The sequence below is a fragment of the Microcebus murinus genome, chromosome 4 (genome assembly GCF_040939455.1).
Source record: "Microcebus murinus isolate Inina chromosome 4, M.murinus_Inina_mat1.0, whole genome shotgun sequence".
Taxonomy (NCBI): Eukaryota; Metazoa; Chordata; class Mammalia; order Primates; family Cheirogaleidae; genus Microcebus; species Microcebus murinus.
Window position 1 is genome coordinate 76186836 of NC_134107.1, and position 24024 is coordinate 76210859.

General features: G+C 40.2%; 2 pseudogenes; one reads left to right on the forward strand and one right to left on the reverse strand.

The window, feature by feature from the left end:
- Positions 1 to 264: 264 nt before the first annotated feature.
- Positions 265 to 883, forward strand: LOC109730674 (small ribosomal subunit protein eS26-like; annotated as a pseudogene).
- Positions 884 to 16931: 16048 nt separating this feature from the next.
- On the reverse strand, positions 16932 to 20571 carry LOC105857326 (peroxisomal membrane protein PEX13 pseudogene; annotated as a pseudogene).
- Between the last annotated feature and the right edge of the window lie 3453 nt (positions 20572 to 24024).

Below are 24024 nucleotides of genomic sequence, written 5' to 3' on the forward strand. Positions count from 1 at the left end.
TCTACTATAAATAGAAAGAAATTAATTGGCCAACTAATATATATAGAAAAGCTTAGCCGGGCATGGTGGCGCATGCCTGTAGTCCCAGCTACTCGGGAGGCTGAGGCAGGAGGATCGCTTGAGCCCAGGAGTTTTAGATTGCTGTGAGCTAGGCTGACCCCACGGCACTCACTCTAGCCTAGGCAACAAAGCAAGACTCTGTCTCAAAAAATAAAATAAAAATAAATAAATAAATTTTCCCTTTTTTGCATCCTTGCTTCCAAGATGACAAAGAAAAGAAGGAACACATGCCCAAAAGGGCCGTGGCCATGTGCAGCCTATTTTCTGCACGAACCGCGCCCCATGTGTGCCTAAACACAAGGCCATGAAGAAGTCCGGCATTCGGAACATAGTGGAGGCCGCAGCTGTCAGGGACATTTCTGAAGCGAGTGTCTTCGATGCCTGTGAGCTTCCCAAGCTGTATGTGAAGCTACGGTGCTGTGTGAGCTGTGCCATTCACAGCAAGGTAGTCAGGAATCGTTCCCGGGAAGCCCGCAAGGACCGAACACCCCCACCCCGATTTATTTATTTATTTATTTATTTTTTATTTTAGCATATTATGGGGGTACAAGTGTTAAGGTTACATATATTGCCCATGCCCCCCCTCCCCCCTCGAGTAAGAGCTTCAAGTGTGTCCATCCCCCAAACGTTGCACATCTTACTCGTGGTTGTGTATACCCATCCCCTCCTCCCCCCTCCCACCTGCTCGACACCCGATAAATGTCACTCCTATATGTCCACTTAGGTGTTGATCTGTTAATACCAATTTGCTGGGGAGTACATGTGCCCACCCAGATTTAGATCTGCAGGTGCTGCCCCAAAACCTCCACCAAAGCCTATGTAAGGAGTTGAGTCCTTGAGAACTGAAGAAAAACTGTCCATTGGAAAAAAAATAAAATGGAAATTATACTTAAAAATAAATAAATAAATTTTGAGCTTTGAATGCATAGAGATGTTTTTATTCTGTCCTCAACTTAAGTACAGAATTCATGATTGAAAACACCTTTTTCCTAGAACTTTGAAGTTATTGTTCCACTGTCTTCTAGCTTCCAGTGTTGCTGAGGAGAAGTCTGGTGCCAGTCTGATTCTTATTCCTTTGTGGGTAACGTTTTTTTCACTTTAAATCTTTTAAAGTTTTTTTTCTTTTTCCTTATTATTTTGGAATTTCACATGGTGTGTCTCAGCCAGGGTTTATTCTTATTCTACTTCATTGTGCTACAAACTTGGTGGGCCGTTTCAATTTAGAATGCATATTTTCTACCCTTTGTTTTCCTGAATTCTCCTTTTATTTGTTTTGTTTTTTGTTTGTGTGTTTTTTGCTTTTTGTTGTTTTTTTTTTTTTGAGACAGAGTCTCACTTTGTTGCCCAGGCTAGACTGAGTGCTGTGGCATCAGCCTAGCTCACAGCAACCTCAAACTCCTGGGCTCAAGCAATCCTACTGCCTCAGCCTCCCAAGTAGCTGGGACTACAGGCATGCGCCATGATGCCCAGCTAATTTTTTCTATATACATTAGTTGACCAATTAATTTCTTTTTATATATACTAGAGATGGGGTCTCACTCTTGCTCAGGCTGGTTTCGAACTCCTGACCTTGAGCAATCCTCCCGCCTCAGCCTCCCAGAGTGCTAGGATTACAGGCGTGAGGCACCGCGCCCGGCCTGAATTCTCCTTTTAAATCTTACTGGTGGTAATGGGATGAATGGTGTTCCTAAGAAGTCATTTGTTGAAACCCTGACTTCAGGTACCTAAAAATGTGACTGTATTTGGAGATAGGGCCTTTAAAGAGGCGATTAAGTTAAAATCAGGCCATCAGGGTGGGACCTGATCCAAGCCAATTGGTATCCTTATAAGAAGAGGAAATATGGACATACAAAGGGAGACACGAGGGGCACATGCACAGAGGAGAGACCCGTGAGGACACAGTGAGAAGGTGGCCACCTGCAAGCCAAGGAGAGAAGCCTCAGGAGAAACACCTTCCAATACCTTCATCTTGGACTTCTAGCCTCAAGAACTGTGAAGCTTCTATTGCTTAAGCCACTCACTCTGTAGTATTTTGTTATGGCAGCCCTAGCAAACTAATATACTGGTCAAGTTCGAATGATAAATAAGCAAACTCAAATTGACTTCTTTTAGTAAGAAAGACTTATTGGCCCACATAACTAAAAAATCAAGGCTGGTAGTGCTGCCTTTGACCACTGCTGAATCCAGGGGGCTGAGCAAAATCACCATGGTATGGTTTCTTTCCATCTCTCAGCTCTATGCTCTACTCTTTTGTCTTTATTCATAGGTTCTGGGGTGGGGTCACATGCTCCAAGGGTTAAGTCCAGTGGAAGAGAGTCCCTACCTCTTTTTCTGTAGCTCCAGGAAACATCTCCTTGTTTTTCATTGGCCCCATTTAAATCACATGTTCTGAGTCAATTACCGAGACAGGAAAATGTGGTGCTCTGAGTATTTGGTCCTGTATCATACACTCGCCTTTTGAGCTGGGGGTGTGGTGTCAATACTATCCAAACTACATGAAGTGAGAATGGGACAGGAATGACTTTATCACAAAAAGAAATAACAACTAGGGAGCTAAATAGCAGCAAAAGTTTATACATGCTAGGTTAAAATTTGAATTTTGCTTTTAAATGTATCTGGCAGTAGGAGCAGAGTTGTATTCAATCAACATAAATCCAGGGATTTATTAGGATGAGAATGGTGACAGGCAGAAGGATTTAATCTAACTAGTATTTAGTGAGCATCTACTATGTATCTTGGAAGTAAGTGAAGATGAAGACAAAGCACAACTTTTTTATTTTAAATCTTTAGTGAGGGTGTGTGTGGTCGGTAATTGCTGGAAATTTTCCATTTGTGACCAAGTGGATCATCACATAGCATTTGCCCATGGCCTCTGTCTTTGTAGTGGGATGGGAAGTTAAGGCTTATCTTACAATCAACACCGTGACACTCTATAAGAGAGATCTGGGAAGAGAAATATATTTTAGAGAGTTTATCATCATGAAGCATCATATCATTAAAAATTTGCTGTATTCCAAGACCCTCTGCAGTTAGGGGACCTGTCCATGTGACTTTCTTTGGTCAATGGCCTTCAAGCTGATGTTAGGGTAGAGAAAGGGGGCCACCTTCTTGTTAGGACATCTCATAAGACTTAATGAGATTTGATCCTCCTTTATAACTATAACCTTGGTTCCAGGGTGCATAATGCCCACCAAGGGTGGCCTTTGGTCTGCAATTCTGTAGCTATTTGCCTCAGTTTCCCAATTTGAAAACAAGCCCCAACCAGACCCAACATCTCTAACATGTTGTGATGTATAATTAGAGTTTTACTTTTCTTCTTCTCTGGAATGTGTTACTTCACACAAGCTGTTCTCACTGTCAACTGTTCTCAATTAGAAGGGAGGCGGTAATAAAAACAAAACACTAGCAGCAATGACATCGACAGTGATAGTTTACACCTACTGAGTGCTTTTTACATCAGGAACTCTAAGTGATCATTTTTAATATAAAAACACTGTGATAAGTGGTCTCACTATACTATTCCCATTTAACATGTGAGGAAACTGAGGCATAGAGAGGCTAATTTGAGTTTGTCTCAGTCTGCAGCTATTGTTCTTAACTATCGTTCACTGCTACCTTCCTGAATAGCAAGAAATCAAAAATTTTGCTTATGGACCAACACCCTGCTCTTAGCCCAGGCTGCCCAGCTTCAGTAGCCAGGGAATCAGAGCTCCTCAGGGGATTTACACAGCAGCTTAGTGGCCATGGAGCCTAACACTTAGTTCACGGGTGAGGAAAGTGAGGTAAAGAGGTTGAGTGACTTGCTCAAGTTCACGCATAACAGGATCTCTCTGTCAACAATGATTGCAAAATACCTTTTCTAGTCATTATCAGAGCTCACACATTGATTGTTAACTAACAAAATGTTCTGCTCCTATAATACTGGTTTTCAGTGATAAGTAGAAATGTTGCAAGTACTTCTTTCTCATATGGGTACTTTCCACTTCAAGAAATGAAGCATGCTCTTCATATCAGTATATTTCGTCCAACTCTTAAGCAAAATTTTACTAGTGTGCACGCGGGCTCGCCATTGCTCTTCCATAGTGCACACTGTGGATGTCATCTGATGTAGAAATTTTGTCATTGACTACTGTGCTTTCTCTTTAAGTACCATCTTGCTTTTTCTGAACTTTGGAGTTGGTTCTATAAGCTTTTGGAAATATCTGATTTAGTCATTTATTTTTGCCACGAAGAGCACAAATTTGAGCCATGCCTCTGTAGGTTTTTTCTCTTCTCCAATGATTTGATTAACCAATATCTTTAAAAATAAGGTTATTGTCCTCTATTTGAACATGGAATAAGAGCATGAAATACCTTTGTATTTGGGAAGTTTCATAGTAGACAGTGCACTGAGTACTAGAGATGAGTGGATTGCCCGATCATAAAATCAAATTTTCAGATAGTCATGGTGGCATTTCACATAAGTAATTTTTTTTTGAGTTTCATGGAAAATCCTCACATTCAGAGACTCAATTATACCAGTACAGACCCACAGTCTATATTTATGCTAGCATCCTTTTCACTATTTATATTTATGATTTTGTTTTGAAGTGTAGTTTTATTTTGAAATGTATTTTAATCATGACTTTTATACTTCAATGAATCATATTTGAGGTCTGGATCTGATATAATACCATAGTTAACTTAAAAATGCTAATTTAGCAAATATAAACAGTAACATGCAAATGATATAAAATACTTTAGCTGAGATAAATCACTTTTTATTAATTGAATGCTGGTCAGAACAGGCTGACTCAGTCCTTGCAAAGCATCAGGAACTTTGAGAAATGTAACTGCTATTGGAAATGTGAGATTTCTGTGACGAAAATAATCAACCGTTCGTTTCCAAAACTGCAAAATAATACAACCAAATTTTAAAAATCCATTGTTTTCCCCCTAAAAATGACAAAACCATCTGTAGCCAACTTGATAGACCGTGGTTGTTGGGATCCACTTGGAAAAACAGTGCTCTAAGAGTTTATTCTGAAAAGGTCTGATTATCTTCTGGGCACTCAACCGTAAAAGTAGGATTCACATACCCCAAATACCCTTTCACAATGCCATTTAAACTTCTCTCAGAGAGAAGTCTTGTCCCTGGACTTAAATCTGTGTCCAGTACAGAGGTGCAGGTGGGAGGCTCACGTGAAAACTGGAATAGTCCCTTTCACAGCAATGCTGCCTTCGGTACCAGGAGAGGGAAACTGCCAGTTGGTGGTGGGTGGGTGTTCTTGGTACACTGTGGTATTGCTGCTGCATGTGGGGCTTCTCCTCTGCCCTGCCCCACAGTGCCCCTGCTGCGTGGCTAGGCCGCCGTCCCTCTCAAGTCCCCAGGGTCTCACAGTCCTGTCACTGCAGAAGGAGGAAAGAAGGATCCCTGAAGAGTCTTGGAGAAAAGGTTTTGTGCCATTGGCTGGGGCTTACCCCCTCATATTCATAATCTTCACATGTACAGTGGAAGCAGATGACTCTTGTATTGTTAGGTACATAGAACATTTCTGAGTGTCGTAAATACGTTGTCCTACATATAAATAAAACAAGTCTGCTTTTGTTCTTTCATTGTCTAATCAATCAACCAATCAATCAATCAACAATATTGTTAAGTGTAGGGTTTTGTAACTGTCAATTAGTTCAATTGGTTGTTAGGTTGCTCAGATCGTCTATATTCCTACCAATTCTTATCTGCTTGTTCTATGGTTACTGAGGGAAGGATGATTACGATTATGGATTTGTCCGTTTTTCCCTTTAGTCTTATCAGTTTTTACTTTCTGTATTTTGAAGCTCTTCTATAAGGTGCATATACATTTATGCAATCTATGATTGATGATTTATGATTTATGACTTCCTGATGAATTGACTCTTGTATCATTAAGAAACAGCCCTCCTTATTATAGTATAATTAACATGTTAAACCATGGGATAAATGCCATCTTAAAAAAAAGAAAGAAAGAAAGAAACAGTCCTTTTCATTTCCTGTAATACTTTTTTGCCTTGTAGTCTATTTTATCTGATATTAATACAGCCATACCAACTTTTTTATGCTTATTGGTTGCATCTTATGTTTTCCCATCCTTTTCTTTTCAGTTTACTTATGCCTTTATTTTTAAAGTGATATTTTGTGGAATTCATATAGTTTGGTTTTGCTTTTTAAAAATCTTGTGTGACAATCTCTGTCTTTTAATTGGAGTATTCGGTTCATTTATATTTAATATAATTCATTTATTTTTAATATAATTATTGGTGGTTTATAAGTCAATCAGCTTACTATTTGTTTTCTATTTGTCTCTTCTGTTTATTGTTCTTCTCTTGCTCATTTCTTTTCCTCTTTTGGGTTACTGAAATATTTTTAGTGATCCATTTCATTTTCTCTATTTGTTTCTTAGCTATCTATACTTTATTTATGTCATTTCATTTTTTTTTGTGGCTTCTCTAGTGAGAACAATATGTATTCTTAATTCATCAAAGGCTAAGAAGTCAATATTTTACGGCTTCACATTTTCTGCTTCTTTTTTATGCTGTAATCTTCACATTCCAACATTTTCACTTCATATCTGATACTTTGTATTCCCAAACACAATAATTTTTACAACTGTATAATTCTATTTACCTGCTCCTCCTATCCTTTGTTCTGTTGTAGTCATGACTTTTAATTCTATATACGTTACAAACCCCTTCTAACAATGTTACTATTTTCACTTTAAATAGTCAGGTGTCTTTAAAAAAATTACAAAGAAAAAGCATAATATTTTATATTTACTTACAATATCTGGTGTTCTTTTCTTCCTGCAGAATTAAGTCCCCACCTGATATTATTTCCCTCAGTCTAAGGAACATCCTCTAGCATTCTGTATAGTATGGGTATGCTGGTGACAAATTCTCTCAGCTAACTTTTATCTACAAATGTCTTTATTTCATCCTCATTTTGGAAGGCTATTTTCATTGGATACAAATTCTGAGTTGAAGGCCGAGTGTGGTGGCTCACGCCTGTAATCCTAGCACCCTAGGAGGCCGAGGTGGGCGGATTGCTTGAGGTCAGGAGTTCGAAACCAGCCTGAGCAAGAGTGAGACCCCGTCTCTACTATAAATAGAAAGAAATTAATTGGCCAACTAATATATATAGGAAAAAAAATTAGCCAGGCATGGTGGCACATGCCTGTAGTCCCAGCTACTCAGGAGGCTGAGGCAGCAGGATTGCTTGAGCCCAGGAGTTTGAGGTTGCTGTGAGCTAGGCTGACGCCATGGCACTCACTCTAACCTGGGCAACAAAGCAAGACTCTGTCTCAAAAAAAAAACCCAAAAATTCTGAGTTGAGTTTTTCCATTCATCATTTTAAATATATATATATATATATATATATATTTTTTTTTTTTTTTTTTTTTTTTTTTGAGACAGAGTCTCACTCTCTTGCCTGGGCTAGAGTGCCGTGGCCTCAGCCTAGCTCACAGCAACCTCAAACTCCTGGGCTCAAGCAATCCTCCTGCCTCAGCCTCTCAAGTAGCTGAGATTACAGGCATGCGCCACCATGCCCAGCTAATTTTTTTTCTATATATTTTTAGTTGTCCAATTAATTTCTTTCTCTTTTTAGTAGAGATGGGGTCTCACTCTTGCTCAGGCTGGTTTTGAACTTCTGACCTTGAGTGATTCTCCCACCTAAGCCTCCCAGAGTGCTAGGATTACAGGCATGAGCCACCATGCCCAGCTTAAATATGTTGTTTTGTTGTCTTCTGGTCACTATCGTTTCTGATGAGAAGCTATAGATCACTCTGATCAGGTTTCCATGATGTTCAAGGTTTTCTTCTTATTTTTGGCTTTCAGCAGTTTTCTTTATATTTATTCTGCTTGCAGTTTGGTGCGCTTCTTAGATATATAAGTTAATGTTTTTCATCAACTTTGGAATATTGACACTATTTTTTTCAAATATTTTTCCCCCATCTATGGAAGATGCGCCATGAGTGATTTTGTGTCCTCTGCTTCACCTTTCAAAGGTAGAGGGCCAAAAACTCTGCCCTGGAGTGCTAATGCTGCCACCATTTTCTGAGCGTGGATCCCATGAGGTAGCATGAAGCTCAGTTGCGCTTGTGCATGTTCCTCCTTTCATGAATAATCATAACTCCCCCTATAGCTTATTAAATATGTATATTTGGCCACCTGTTCATTTTCTTGGTCATTATTATACGTATGTTAGAACCCTTAATATTATTCTATGAGTCACTGAAGATCTGTACATTTTTCTTCAATTTTTTTCTCTATGTTTTTCATATTATTTAATTTCTTCATATATATGTGTGTGTGTGTGTGTGTATGTGATTTTCACATTCACTGACTCTTCTATTGTCTCTAATCTGCTGTTGAGCCCATACAGTGAATTTTTAATTTCAGTTATTAATATTATACTTCCAAGTTCTAGAATTTTCATTTTAAAAAATAGTTTCTATTTCTCTGTTGAGATTTCCTGTCCATTCCCTCATTAGGATCAAATTGTTCATTAATTTAAAAGACATATTTATAATCACTACTTTAAAGAAATTGTCTGCTAGTACAATTTATCTGAGTCATCTTAAGGTTTATCTCTATTGTATGTGTTTTTTTTCCTTGACTATAGGCCACATTTTTCTGTTTCTTGGCATGTCTAATAATTGTTGATTGCACCGTGGACATTGTTGATAGTGCATTGGAGACACTTAGGAATTCTGTTACATACCGCCAAAGAATGTTGATATTTAGAAGGTAGTTAAATTATTGGCCACTTAGAACTGTGTAAGCTTAATTTTATACTTTGTTAAAGGGATCAGAAAAAAATCCCAAGATGTTTCCCAAGATGCTCTATTTTGATGAGACTTAAACTCCAAACTCTGTCTCCCCTTTGAATTTTATAAGAATATCTTTTTTTTTGAAAGAATTATTGACACAGTATAATTGACAAAGTGTAATTATGATGACTTGGAAACTTAGCAGGCATTTTCTGAAAAATGAACTCAGTGAGCCAGCCACTTCTAGGAAAAACAACAGTAGTTTTACTCTTCTTTTGCCAATGACAAAATTGAGCTTTGCGGTGAAAATTAGGATTTTGCAAAACTGGTGTTCATCATGAGCTTGACAGCTCCCTAATAATTAAAGGCTTTTCTGGTGACATTGGTCATGATATTAGCAAACACGGATTTTTGAAATTGTACTATGAAATATGTGAACGTTTGGAGTATCTTCATAACTCAGTGAATTAGCATTTTCTAAATGATTAACGAATAATGTTACAAAATCATTCATGGGCAAAAGACTCATTTTAAGTGCAAGATATATCAGTGGATTTTAATATAAAAGTGTATGAAAGTTCAATAATACAGTCTCAGATTCCACATTGAAATTAACCTTTAAGAAACTATCACTTTCCAAAAATATCCAAAATTATTTGAAAAGAGAATAGAATGGTGGTTGCCAGGGGCTGGGAAAAGTAGGCAATGGGGAGTTACTGTTCAATGTGAGAAATAAAAATAAAATCCTAAGACCCCAACTGACTGAATGGAGCCCCTCTTGGCCAAGGGGACTCCAGAGAAACCTTAAGACTGACATCCAGGTCATGACAGGATGCGAGGTTAGACACCCTCATTACACCCCTCCCTTGTTAAGCATTGTTAGGCTTTCTTCCCTAAGGGTTAGACAGAACCAGCCTTTTGAAAAGACTTGCTCCACCGCTGATTTCAAGCAACCAACTTATGCTGCTCCTCCCTTTTTGAGGTTGCCCTACAACTGACCAGCATTCCTTCCTGATAAGAGGCCACTGACCATGAAGTAGGTTTTGGCCAGTCTATGGAAGATGCGCAATGAGGGTTTTCACGTCCTCTGCTTCACCTTTCAATGTTAGAAGGCCAAAAACTCTGCCCTGGAGTGCTAATGCTGCCACCATTTTTTGAGCGTCGATCCCATGAAGTAGCATGAAGCTCAGTTGTGCTTGTGCATGTTTCTCCTTTCATAAATATTCATAACTCCTCCTATAGCTTATTAAATATGTATATTTGGCCACTTGCTAAGCATAAATTCCTGTTCCTGGTATCAGTACCTTTCCCTTGAAGTATATTTCCAGCTTCTGGCCAGAGGCTATTGCTTCCCAGGCTGTAAGAATAGACACCCTGCAGGCTGCAACCCTTTATGAGAAATAAAGCTCTCCTTCCCAGATTTATGAACCTCATCATTCTTCAGTTGACAATGGATATAAAGTTTCAATTATTCCAGATGAGCAAGTTCTAGAGATCTGTTGGACAGCATTGCGTCTATAGCAATACTGTATTGTGCACTTAAGGATTTGTTAAGAGGGTAGATCTCATGTTAACTGAAAAAAGAAAAAGAAGAAAGGAGCACAAGGATCTGAAAAGGCTATTAAAATACTCCATGCCAACTTTTATTTATTTTTTCCAACCAAAGGACCTATCACAATAGACCGTTTTTTCTTTACAGTACTTCTGACACCGAACGTGTGGATTTTTCCACACCAACAACCCGTTCCTCAACCCTCCAGATACCAACTGGGTGTTCTACAATTCAATTCAGTTCTGACACTAATTAGTGTCAGACCTGGGTAGTTAGTGTCAGACTCCACAAGTTTAAGGGCTCACTCCCTCAAGAGTACCCTCACTTCAGATGCCAGTCACAGGTGTTGGGTACCCAGGTTACTCATACTTCTGTCCAACTTCACTGAAAATTAGGGGGTTCCCATAATACCCTCCGTAGTTTTGATGATTTGCTAGAATGGTTCACAGAACTCAAGAAGCACTTTACTTGCTGGTTACCAGTTTATAATAAAGGCTACAACTCAGGAACAGCCAATGGAAGAGATGCATAGGGCAGGTAGGGGGCAGGTGTACATAGATCTTCCATGCCCTCTGTGTGCACACCAGCTTCCTACACGTTGATGTACTCACTGCTCAAAAGCTCTCCGAAACCCTTCATTTAGGAAGGTTTCCTCATGTAGGAATGATTGATTTAATAATTGGCCATTGGTGATTGGCTTAACCTCCAGACCTTCTCTCCTTCCAACCCTCTAATTATGGGCTGGTCTTTCTGGTGACCAGCCTGGTGGCATCCTGAAGCTGTCTAGGGGCCCCCAGTCACCAGTCATCTCTTTAGCATACAAAAGACACTCTGATCACTCTGGAGAGTCCAAGGGTTTTAGGAGCTACATGCCAGGAACTGGGGACAAAGACCAAATATATATTTCTTATTGCATCACACACAAGTTGAATATAGAAGCAGATATGGGAATCCACATACCATATATTAAGCCAGACAATAAAGAAATTTATAAAAATATGAAATACTAATCTTTTCGCTATTATTTTATGGAAATTATAAAACATATGCTATGTATGTTGGCATATATGAATTTATTTTTAAATGAATTAGTACATATCTTTAAATCTCTCAATTATAACTTTTAATAGGCCGATATTGATAGATCGAAACCACACAAACAAAAGCTCTTCTAGGTCATCATACTTTTTAAGAGTATAAAGGGATCCCGAGATCAAAATGGAGGACTTCTGCCTTCAGGACTGGTTTTAGCACCTAGGGGGTTCTTGGCTGCCTGAGGTGTTAACGAGATCTTAACAAGGTCTCCAATGATATGGCCAGGACAATGAGTGCTCCTAACTGCCTGACCTGCCCTCTGTCTGTTCCATCCTCACTCTGGTCACACGCCCCTGGGTAAGCCTTGTGTAGTCTTGCTCTGCTCATGCCCAGCATGAGGCAGTTTGTAAAACGAAGTTTTTGTCCTTCAAGGGATAAAAACCCTGTGAGTAGAATTCAGAGTGGTATGACTTTCATCCAACCTTTGTGATACCAGGGACCATTTTCATGGAAGAAGATTTTTCTGCAGATGGGCATGGGGTGGGGATGGTTTCAGGATGATTCAAGTGCATTACATTTATTGTGCACTTTATTTCTATTATTATTACATTGTAATATATAATGAAATAATTTTACAACTTACCTTAGGTTGGGGACCCCTGCCAAGGGTTTTGTAGTGGGTCTTCGGGGTGAGTACCAGGAGGTGTCCTGGGGTGCCAGGGAAACCTTCTTGAGCTAAGTTTCTGATACCAGGAAACAGCCCACTAAACTGATGCTTGAGGTTCTGTGTCTTTGTTGGTGAGGACTCCTTGCCCGTTAGTGTCCTTTATTTCCCTTAGCATTGTTCTTATCAGACTGAATTGTGATAAGGGCTAGTTCTTTTTTTTTTTTTTTTTTTTTTTTGAGACAGAGTCTCACTCTGTTGCCCAGGCTAGAGTGAGTGCTGTGGCGTCAGCCTAGCTCACAGCAACCTCAAACTCCTGGGCTCAGGCAATCCTCCTGCCTCAGCCTCCCGAGTAGCTGGGACTACAGGCATGCGCCACCATGCCCGGCTATTTTTTTCTATATATATTAGTTGGCCAATTAATTTCTTTCTATTTACAGTAGAGACGGGGTCTTGCTCTTGCTCAGGCTGGTTTCGAACTCCTGACCTCGAGCAATCTGTCCGCCTCGGCCTCCCAGAGTGCTAGGATTACAGGCGTGAGCCACCGCGCCCGGCCAGGGCTAGTTCTTTTTCTTATTTTCTTTATTCTTTACTAAACTGTAAGCTGCAGGGAAAGAGGGGTGACATCAGTCTCCCTCTGTGCTGCATCCTCCGTCCCTAGTGTGGAACCTTGCACGTGGGATTCAATACCTCTTTTTTGAACTCTGTGTCTGTGTTTTAGAGTTGGGGGGAATGCCTTTGGACTGAAATTTATAAGGAACTTGTCTTCTAAGTCATATTAGCTCAATGTTTCCATTAGAAAGCAAATTACAAAAAATCCCAATGGTGAACACTAACAATTTTGAGGGCGTGCTAATGCTATCGAGTAAAGGGTTGCTTCTGACATAGAGAAATGCCAAGTTATCTTTTAGATAGAACACTAATAGCTCTGCTTGTATAAATGGCTGCTCTGAAACCAAGGGGCCCTTATTGTAAGATGCTTTGGATAAATGAAGTCTTTGATGAAGGTGTGTTCCTCCCACCGAAGACATGAAAGATGACATGCCACATGTGGTCTCACACCACATGAAAAACATCCGTAGGAAGAAGTATTGACACATGAAAACTCTATTCTTGGTCTACACATCTCTTTCATTAGAGTTTATTGTGGTATCGACAGTTCATTCATAAGCATTTATTAAGCACTGCAGAGGTGTTGTTGGGGATATAAAACATTGAGCAGGCATGGCATTTGTTCTGTGGGAGTCTGGGGGGGACCTGGGGACACCAGTCCTGGGAAACAGGGTGGCTCAAACAAGAATTATGGAACTATGACGCAGCAGTTGGACATGTTGTCAAAGGCAACATTCTATGGCCAATATTGAAGGCCCAAGTAATTTGGCATCTGGGGGAAAGCTAGGCAGGGCTGAAATTATTATGGGAAATATTTCTGGAAGAGTTAGATTTTGATATATACCTTAAATTAGGAGGTAGAAGCTGCAGAGAGAAGAGAAATGATGAGATTTGAGAAAAAGAGTGTTGGGGAAAGGAATAAAAGTATAGAACACTAAAATGGAATTGACAAAACACTTGTTTGGCTAGTACATAGGCAGCATGGCAGGAAATACATAGGAGATTGCAGAGCTATGGGCCATGGAGAGGTGGGGGCTGCAGGGAGTCAAGACATGGTTAGAGAATCTTGACTATAAACTTAGGTGTGTAGTTTGGATATGGGCCAGGCTTGGTGGCTCACGCCTGTAATCCTAGCATTGTGGAAGGCTGAGGCAGGAGGATCACTTGAGGTCAGGAGTTTGAGACCAGCCTGAGCAAGAGTGAGACCCCATCTCTGCTAAAAATAGAAACAATTAGCCAGGCGTGGTAGTACATACCTGTAGTCCCAGCTACTCAGGAGGCTAAGGCAAGAAGATCACTTGAGCCCAAGAGTTTTTTTGAGGTGGCTGTGAGCTAGGGTGATACCATGGCACTCTAGCCCAGGCAATAGAGTGAGAGTCTGTCTCAAAAAAAAAAAAAAAGATCGTCTAATTGTCTATGACAAGTAACTGGGAGTCACTAAGTGGAAGACTGCCATGTGAAAAACAGAGTTTGAGAAGGGACTTTCTGGCATTTGTGGTGCAGAGAGACAAAAGAGCAAAGCTTAGGATCACTGAGGTTGGAGACCAACTTGGAAATTGTAATCATTTTAGAGCAGTGCTGTCCAAAAGAAATATAATGCAAGCCACTCATGTATTATTTTCTTGTAGCAAAAGTTGAAATACTAAAAAAGAAAAAAATAGTTAGTTTAAATAATATTTATTATTATACCCCAATTTCATCCTGATATCTAAAAAAATGACAGTTAACCATGTAATCAATATGCAAATTATTAATAAAATATTTAATTATTTTTTATACTAAATATTCGAATCCCAATGTGTGTTTACACTTATGGCATGTCTCAATTTGGATGTTAAATTCTCATTAGAAATACTTGATCTGTGTTTAGATTTTATAAAATTTACAGTTGAAAAGGTAGATTTACATATTTAGGTTGCTCTAAACATACTGAAACATTTCCCAATAACTAAACTATATCAGTTATTAAATTTAAATTAATTAAAATTAAAGAAAAAAATGTGGTTCCTCCATCATACTAGCCATATTCTAAGTGCTCACTTAGCCTCATATGGCCAGTGGCTGCCATATCGGATGATTCAGGTTTGGAAGCTCGCCCTGGGGTCTTAACTGGGAGTAGGGGCTTAAGCGAGGAAGTTTCCAAACAGAATTGTGCTTATCTTGATGCACTAAAGAGCAGAAGGAATACATTCTTTGTTCAGAGAGAGAATAATGACAGTCCAGAAGGTTAGCCTCCTAATTTCCTTGAAGGCAGGAACATAGACTTCTGCTCACTCTGTCTCAATCCTTACTCAGCACACAGCCTGATACATGGTTAGTGCTTATTAGATACTAACTGACTTAAGGAAACCACTTCAACTTAATTCTAAAATTCTTTTCAGCCTTCTCAGAATACAGTGGTTTGTTCATATTTGTCTGACTTTTTATTTTTTTTAACTGATGGGGCCTTGCTCTGTCACCCAGGCTGGAGTGTAGTGGTGCAATCATAGCTCGCTGTAGTCTCAAACTCCTGGGCTCAAGTGATCCTCCTGCTTCAGCCCCCCAAAGTGCTGAGATTACAGGCATGGGCAGCTGTGCCTGGCCTTGTCTGAATTTACAAGTGGATGTTTACCTTCTAGCCTATCAGCACCAGGTTGCAAAGAGAGGACATGAAAGCATATCTGACTGCAGGGTTCTGCCTGCCTCTCTGGGAACCCAAAATAGAGAACATTGTGCAGAGATTCAGAAAAACAGGCAGAGCAGAGCTTGAGCTGGGTGTTCTCTCCTGTTTCCCTCTTCTAGTCCTTCTTTCCTTCCTCTTCCATTTTATTTAATTGAAAATGTTTTGGTTTCAGTCAGTAATTTCTATAAAGTAGTGCTCCCTTAAATAGGTTCCTAAAAATAATATTGGAGTCTTGAACATCATTTAATTCAGCTAAAAAAAATTTATTCTAAAACTGTCATGATAAAAAAGGTTACAGAATTTCTCTGCTTAGTCTAGTCCTAAATTCCTTTTCCAGAATTTTAATAGAAAGGGAATTTTTAGACACAAATAGTCACCAGTCAGATAATGTGTGTTGTAATCTAGCATACCTAGCCAAACAATGAACACCTTTAGAAGAGTGAAACTGATTTATCATTTACTCTGTGCTATAGACTTCTCCCTATACATCTTTAGTAGTAGTTGTCACAAATTCTATCCTGATGACTAATCTTTTCTAACCTAAATAGTGTTTACTCAATACTTTACTTCTAGCATTCAATTTAGATGTCTCAACACCAAATTGTTTTATCAAAAATTTGTTTCAAGAACAAAATTTCCATAAATTATTCTCTAACAAATCAAAGCACAACCTTTAATTGTAGAACACAAATGGAAAATAATATATAAGAAACTTTGTCTCTTCAACTTGAAGGCTAACACTGGATGTTAGAAAAATAAGCCTAAGATAAATAAATTTTACTATTAAGTATGTTTTCTGCACAGTGGCAAGATTTCTATTTTAAATGATATATTACTTATTATATTGTCTTTTGAAAAGAGGAGTTCCTAAGAAGGTTTTAGTAAAGTTTTATGCTGAGTATATACTTGGTTCCTATATATTTTAGTTTGAACTGTTGTGGAATTACTCATTTGGTAAATAGAAACTCTATAAGAAAAAATATAAAAATACTAAATCACAATCTTTATCAAGTAATTCAAAGTTTTCAGTAATATCTGTAAATGCATTCTTTTTTTTGAGACAGAGTCTCACTTTGTTGCCCAGGCTAGAGTGAGTGCCGTGGCGTCAGCCTAGCTCACAGCAACCTCAAACTCCTGGCTCAAGCAATCCTCCTGTCTCAGCCTCCCGAGTAGCTGGGACTACAGGCATGCGCCACCATGCCTGGCTAATTTTTTCTATATCTATCAGTTGGCCAATTAATTTCTTTCTATTTATAGTAGAGATGGGGGGTCTCGCTCTTGCTCAGGCTGGTTTCCAACTCCTGACCTCGAGCAATCCACCCGCCTCTGCCTCCCAGAGTGCTAGGATTACAGGCATGAGCCACTGCGCCCGGCCTGTAAGTGCATTCTTATAAACCTATACTCCTGATAGTATTAACCTATAGTATGATCACAAACATACAAATTTTCCAGTTTTCTGGGGAAATATTCAATGCACTGAAAGTTAACTACATTTAAAATCATTATGAAACAAAAAAATGTCAAATACCATTATCATATTCTAAATGGCAATTGAGCATTTTATTTATAGTTTCTGTAGCAAAAACTAAGCCTAAAAAACTGTGTATCCACCATTTTCCCACCTCTTCTTTTACCAAGAATTTTTACATACTTTGTAGGTATAAGTCCTGTTGTTTGACCGTCAAGACTAGCCAGAAGCCAACCACACACTTTGGGTGGTTGTTCTTTGAAAGCTAAGTCTAGCATATCAGCAGCCTGGAAAGAAATTTCTTCTTCAGATATCGCAGCAAAACCATATTCTGCTCTAGCAACTAACTACACAGTCATCCTCACCACTTGCCCAGTTGGTGTTGTCTGTTTCTTCATCGCTGTGGTTAGACAGCAGTTCCCAGATGAGGTAGGGACCACCAAGGATGACAGCAAAGAATAAGAATATTGGCCAAGATTTTGCTGAGTTAGCTGCTCCGTCCTCAGCACCAAGGCAAGCCACAGTTCCTTCACTTTCTGCCCGCAGGTCCTCATCCTCAGAGCCTCTTCTTAAACCTATCATCGCTGTGACTGTCTGTAAAGACACCTTATAGTTCTAACTAATGCAAAAGCTGAAAAAACCTTTGTAAAGTATATTTTTAATCAAGAAACGTGATTTGCTGCACCCACGACAGCCTGAAACTGTTATATTAATAAGTAGCTGAGGCCAGGCATGGTGGCTCACGCCTGTAATCCTAGCACTCTGGGAGGCCGAGGCGGGCGGATTGCTCGAGGTCAGGAGTTCGAAACCAGCCTGAGCAAGAGCGAGACCCCGTCTCTACTAAAAATAGAAAGAAATTAATTGGCCAACTAAAAATATATAGAAAAAATTAGCCGGGCATGGTGGTGCATGCCGGTAGGACCAGCTACTCGGGAGGCTGAGGCAAGAGGATTGCTTGAGCCCAGGAGTTTGAGGTTGCTGTGAGCTAGGCTGACGCCACAGCACTCACTCTAGCCTGGACAACAAAGTGAGACTCTGTCTCAAAAAAAAGAAAAAAAATAGGTAGCTGAAAAGGTAGCATTCCTCATCATGCCGCCAGAGGCAAAAGCATGCACAATATTTTTAATGGACGGAAATGAACCTCTGCTGCTTTCTTCAGCTTGATGAACAAATCTACTGGGTGGACGATCATCTATACGGAGGTGGTTGTAGCCCAAACCGTTATATCCGTAACTACAAGGGCTACAGTTTCCATAAAATGAATCGCCACAGGCACCACATCCAGAGGAAAATGAACTGCAAGCAGGTCTGAGAGTGTTCACATTGCTGCTACTTGTCTGCTGTGAAGGCCTTGGAAGAATAGGTGTGGGCAATCTGGTAAGTGTTGGTTGTCCAGGTCTTGTTAAGGAAGGCTTCCACTCAAGCAGAGAGCAGCAGTGGGAAGAGAAGCAAACAATTCCATTCTTGTGCTGCTGGGCAGCCACTCGCTCTGCCTGACTGCAATGCTTTGTAAAACGAAAAATGAATTTGGCAAAGACAGGATCCTTTCCAAGCCTGGGGTCCCCCAGATAACACAGGGCAATAATACATTTATCCTATGGCTGTGCGCATCAAGGGTGAGGAAGTCCTCTAAATACTGTACCTCTCAACTCAGGAGATGGGGTGGAGGGGATGAGGTAACTGTGTGTGTGTGTGTGTGCATGCACACTCGTGCACAATCAGATGTGTGTTCCAAATCTTTTGGGCCGAGGCAGAAGGACTAATGGGGCTTATATATTTTGAGAAAGATTCTTTGATATTTCTAATTCATTCACCTGTTAATGACTGCCTTAAAAATATAATCAAATCAGTTTCTTTCATTCATTCATTCATTCATTCATTCATTCGTACAGCAAATGTATCATGATGTGCTGCACATACGGAGATTAATAAAACAGTCCCTATCCTACAGGTGCTACATTTCTGCTTGTTTCAACCGTACCCATTTATGAATTTGTCCAATTCTGGCCTGTTCTGCTTCTACCCCACTCCCACCCTGGGAGGACTCTGCAACATGCACCTGCCCGCTTTTAAATTTTTTTTTTTATTTTTTTTATTTTTTATTCTTAGATGACAAAAGCCCTGGAACCGCTTTTAAATTAATAGACTTTTTTTTCAGCAGTTTTAGGTTTACAGAAAGTATAGAGTTCCCATATGCTCCTTCACTCTCCACCCAGTTTCTCCTATTGTTAACATCTTGCATTCGTGTGGTACATTTGTTAAAAGTGATGAGTCAATATTGACACATTGTTATGAACTACAGTTCACAGTTTACATTGGGGTTCATTCTTTGTGTTGTACATTTTATGGCTTTTGTCAAATGTATAACGTATCCCACCATTACAGGATCACACAGAATGTCTTACTGCCCTAAAAATCTGTTGGGGCCCCTTTGTTCCCAGGCTCTGCCCCTGTGCCGCCCCTGCCCACTCAATAATAAAATAAGGTTATGCTCACCTAGGTTGAAATCAAAGTCTAGCATAGATGTAGGTTACCTGGCCCCACCCCAGATCTTGGCTGATTTATTACCCAGACACCACTAAATCTTCCCCGAACTTGACAAGAAATCCACCCTGTCTACCCAGTGGAAAGATCCAAAAGAGATGAGGAGCTGTGTCTCTAGGTTCAGAAAGTTACAAAGAATCTAGCCCACTAACAGGGCAATTTAATTCCCCGCTGAGTTGCCTCAGGGAATTTCCCAAGAAAAGCCAGGATTTTAGAACTGGCTTTTCTTTAATCTTCCTGACTCATTCTTCCTGAAGGAGCCAAAGTACTTTAATGGCGCGTTTTGTGATTATAATTTTAGTGGCGCTACAACATGTTTAAGAAATTAATGATTTGTGGATGTGCAGGGTGTATGAAGCAAAGGCAGGGGCACCAAAGCCAAGCCGAGACATCAACTTGACTTAGAAGCTGCCCAATTCCCAGACCCCTGCCCCTTACTGCTGCACATTGGCACGGGGAAAGCTGTGGACCTTAATGATATATTTTATTTATTTTTATCTTTAAAATCATTGCTCCAGGAAGGCAGCAGCAGGGTGGAAGGCAGTCATTTCAGTTTGCAAGATTGTATCTGAGCCGTGCTTGGTGGCTCATGCCTGTAATCCTAGCATTCTGGGAGGCCGAGGCAAGAGGATTGCTTGAGCTCAGGATTACGAGACCAGCCTGAGCAAGAGTGAGACGCCATCTCTACTCTAAATAGAAAGAAATTAGCCAAACAACTAAAAATGGAAAAAATTAGCCGGGCGTGGTGGAGCATGCCTGTAGTCCCAGCTACTCGGGAGGCTGAGGCAGGAGGATTGCTTGAGCCCAGGAGTTTGAGGTTGCTTGAGCCAGGCTGACGCCACAGCACTCTAGCCTGGACAACAGAGTGAGACTCTGTCTCAAAAAAAAAAAAAAAGATTGTATCTGAATTTGTTGGCAACAGGTTCTTCTGGAGGTGGGAAGGTGAAGCCCCTCCTTAGATGGGCATTGGTTTTCGGAAGGCAGTGATAAAGTGAGATTCCCCGGGGTCTGCAGGGCCACTCCTGGTGGCAATCAAGGAGGCTAGCACTGTCCTTCGTTCTCTTCCAAGAACTCTTGTGATGATGCTCCTCCCCCACTCCAGGTCCCAGTGACTACCATCGGATCCCGTCCAGGTGCCTCTCCTTCATGCCCCTGGCAGTAGGTACTGCTGGTCATGGAGCTTGTCATGCCGATGGCAGCTGTCTTCTTACTTGTCCGCTGGATGACAAGCTCCTTATTTACTCACTGAGGTCTTCTCAGCCCTTACAACAATGACAGGCAAAGATACAGCTTAGTTGAATAAATGAATGGTCATGGTAGGCTGACCATGATGGGCTGAATGGTCATGGTAGCTCTTTATCTCCAACAAGAGCACCTCTGTGTTGTCAACAGAAGTCTCAACACTATTCTCACTGCTTCCCTCTTCACCGTGTGCTCATTCTAGTTGGTCTCCAAGTCCTATCAATTTTAATCCTAAAACATGCCTGAAATCCTCTTCATTTTTTTGTTCCTACCTAGGTTGAGACTCTGATGATCTTTTGTCAGGGTTGCCAGATAAAATACAGGATGCCCAGTTACATTTTAATTTCAGAAAAACAGCAAATAGGCTGGCGCAGTGGCTCACGCCTGTAATCCTAGCACTCTGGGAGGCCAAGGCAGGCGGATTGCTCGAGGTCAGGAGTTCAAAACCAGCCTGAGCAAGAGCGAGACCCTGTCTCTACTATAAATAGAAAGAAATTAATTGGCCAACTAATATATATAGAAAAAATTAGCCAGGCATGGTGGCGCATGCCTGTAGTCCCAGCTACTTGGGAGGCTGAGGCAGCAGGATTGCTTGAGCCCAGGAGTTTGAGGTTGCTGTGAGCTAGGCTGATGCCATGGCACTCACTCTAGCCTGAGCAACAAAGCAAGACTCTGTCTCAAAAAAAAAAAAAAAAAAAAAAGAGAAAAATAGCAAATAATTTTTAGTATAAGTATGTCCCAAATATAGCATGGGACATACTTATGCTAAAAAATTATTTGTTGTTTACTGAATTTCAAATGAATTGAATGGTCCTGTATTTTAAAAAATTGTTGTGATAAAATATACATAACATAAAATTTACTTTTTTAACCATTTTTATGTGTACACTTCAGTGGCATTACGTACATTCACAATGTTGTGCAACCACCACCACTATCCATTTCCAGAACTTTTTCATCATCCCAAACAGAAACTCTGTACCCATTAAAAAATAACCTCTCACTCTCCTCTTTCTGCATCCTCTACTAACACCTATTATGTTTTCTATCTCTATGAATTTCCCTTTTCCATATACCTTACATAAGTAGAGTCATACAATATTTGTCCTTTTGTGTCTGGCTGCTTTCATTTAGCATAATGTTTTCAAGGTTCATTTATATATCAGAATTTCATTCCTTTTAAAGGTTGAATAATAAATATCCCATTATATATGTATACACCACACTTTGTTTATCCATTCATCTAGCTCCTGGACATTTGGGTAGTTTTCACATTTGGGCTATTGTGAGTAATGCTGCTGTGAGCATTGGTATTCAAAGTATTTGTTTGAGTTCCTGCTTTCAATCCTTTTGGGTATATACCTAGAAGTGGAATTTCCAGATAACATGGTAATTCTACCTTTAACGTTTTGAGGAACTGCCAAACTGTTTTCCATTTCAGCTGCCCATTTTATCTTCCTACCAGCAATGCACATGGGTCCTAATTCTCCACATCCTCACCAACACTTGTTATAATATTTCCCTTTTTGTTTTTGTTACAAAGGCCATACTAATGGATGTGAAGTAGTATCTCGTTTGCATTTTCCTAGTGATTAGTAATGTTGAACATATTTTCATGTGATCATTGGGCATTTATATACTTCCTCAGATAAATGTCTATTCAAGTCTTTTGCTCATTTTTAAATGTATTTTTTGTTGTTGGTGGTGTTTAGTTATATGAGTTCTTTATATATTTGGAAATCGATCCCTTATTTGATATATGGTTTATAAATATTTTTTCCCATTATATGGGTTTTCTTTTCAGAGTTCTGTATTTTTATTTGCTAAATCTGGCAATTCTGTGTGCGAGTCCCTCTATACCTGTGGTTCTTAATCAGGGGTGATTTTGTCTGATGGGGATATTTGGACATGTCTGGAAACATTTTTGATGTCTCAACTTGGGGAACGGTGCTCCAGCATCTAGTCAATAGAGGCCAGGGATGCTGCTACACATCTTACAATGCATGAGACAGGCCCCCACCCACCAAAAAACACGATGTCGTGTAAAATGTCAGTGGTGCTGAGGCTGAGAAAGTTTGCAGATTGCTGCTTTTCAGCTCATCACCTTCCAGGATACTTGCAAGTGGCCGCTCCTGTCATGACACTGGCCTTGGACCTTCTCTCAGGATCCTCTGAGACTCAGTTCTGCTGTTAGAGAAGGGGAAATGGTAGCAATGGCAGGAACCAGATCACAATGAGGGATATTTAGAAAAACACTGGTTCCATTGAGATGTGATAGCTGTGACTGTACTTCTTCAACTCTTGGGGATGTGATCACACCCTCCTTTTACTATGAAGCATGCCAGCCAAAAGAAGTATTTATTGAGCATCTAGACTATGTACTAGGTACTGTCCTAGGCTCTTTGACAACATAATCTAATTTAATCCTCACAATGATTTTAGGAAGTAGGAACCATTTCCCTTCTATACATGAATAAATTAAGATTTAGAAAGGTTGTACCTTTCCTAAGTGCTTCTTAGGTTGGATTGTATTTTTTTGTTCACCTGTGTATCCCCTACACCTAGCTCATAGATTAAAGAAGAGCAGAAAAATAATACATATTGTCAAATAGGTGAAAACACAGCGGCCAAGTGAAGGAGCTAGGGCATGCCTTTCCAGTTCAATTGCAAGGTCACTGAGAGCTGGAATCATTTGCTATAATTTTTTTAATAAGACTTTGACTACCTAGCATACTGCTAAGAGTATAATGGGTGTTCCATAAACACTTGCTTCTTTGAACTGAAGTGCATTGAGTATCATTTTTGGAGCAAATACAACTCCTTGGAATCTGAATGTTTTGTGTGAGGCTTCCATGGATTCATAGAAACTCAGAGCTGGAAGAGACCTCATAAGTTATCTAGTCCAACATCCAGCCCAATGGCAGGATACCCTCTCTAGCCGTGGCTCTGAAAGTGTGGTCCCTGGGGACTTGAATTCCCAGGTTAGAATGCAGATTATCTGGCCTCACCTTAGACCTACTGAATCAGGAGCTCTGAGATAGAGCTCAGCAACCTGTGTTTAACAAGTTTTGGCTAGGGATGGAGGCTCACGCCTGTAATCCTAGCACTCTGAGAGGCTAAGGTGGGTGAATTGCTTGAGCTAAGGAGTTCGAGACCAGCCTGAGCAAGAATCAGAGCCCATCTCTACTAAAATAGAAAAATTACACGGGTGTGGTGGCATGTGCCTGTAGTCCCAGCTACTTGGGAGGCTGAAGCAGGAGGATCGCTTGAGCCCAGGAGTTGGAGGTTGCAGGGAGCTACGATGATGTCACTGCACTCTACCCAGGGCAATGGAACAAGACTCAGTTTCAACAACAACGACCAAAAGAAAAGCAGCAACTGACATTTCTAAAATAGAAA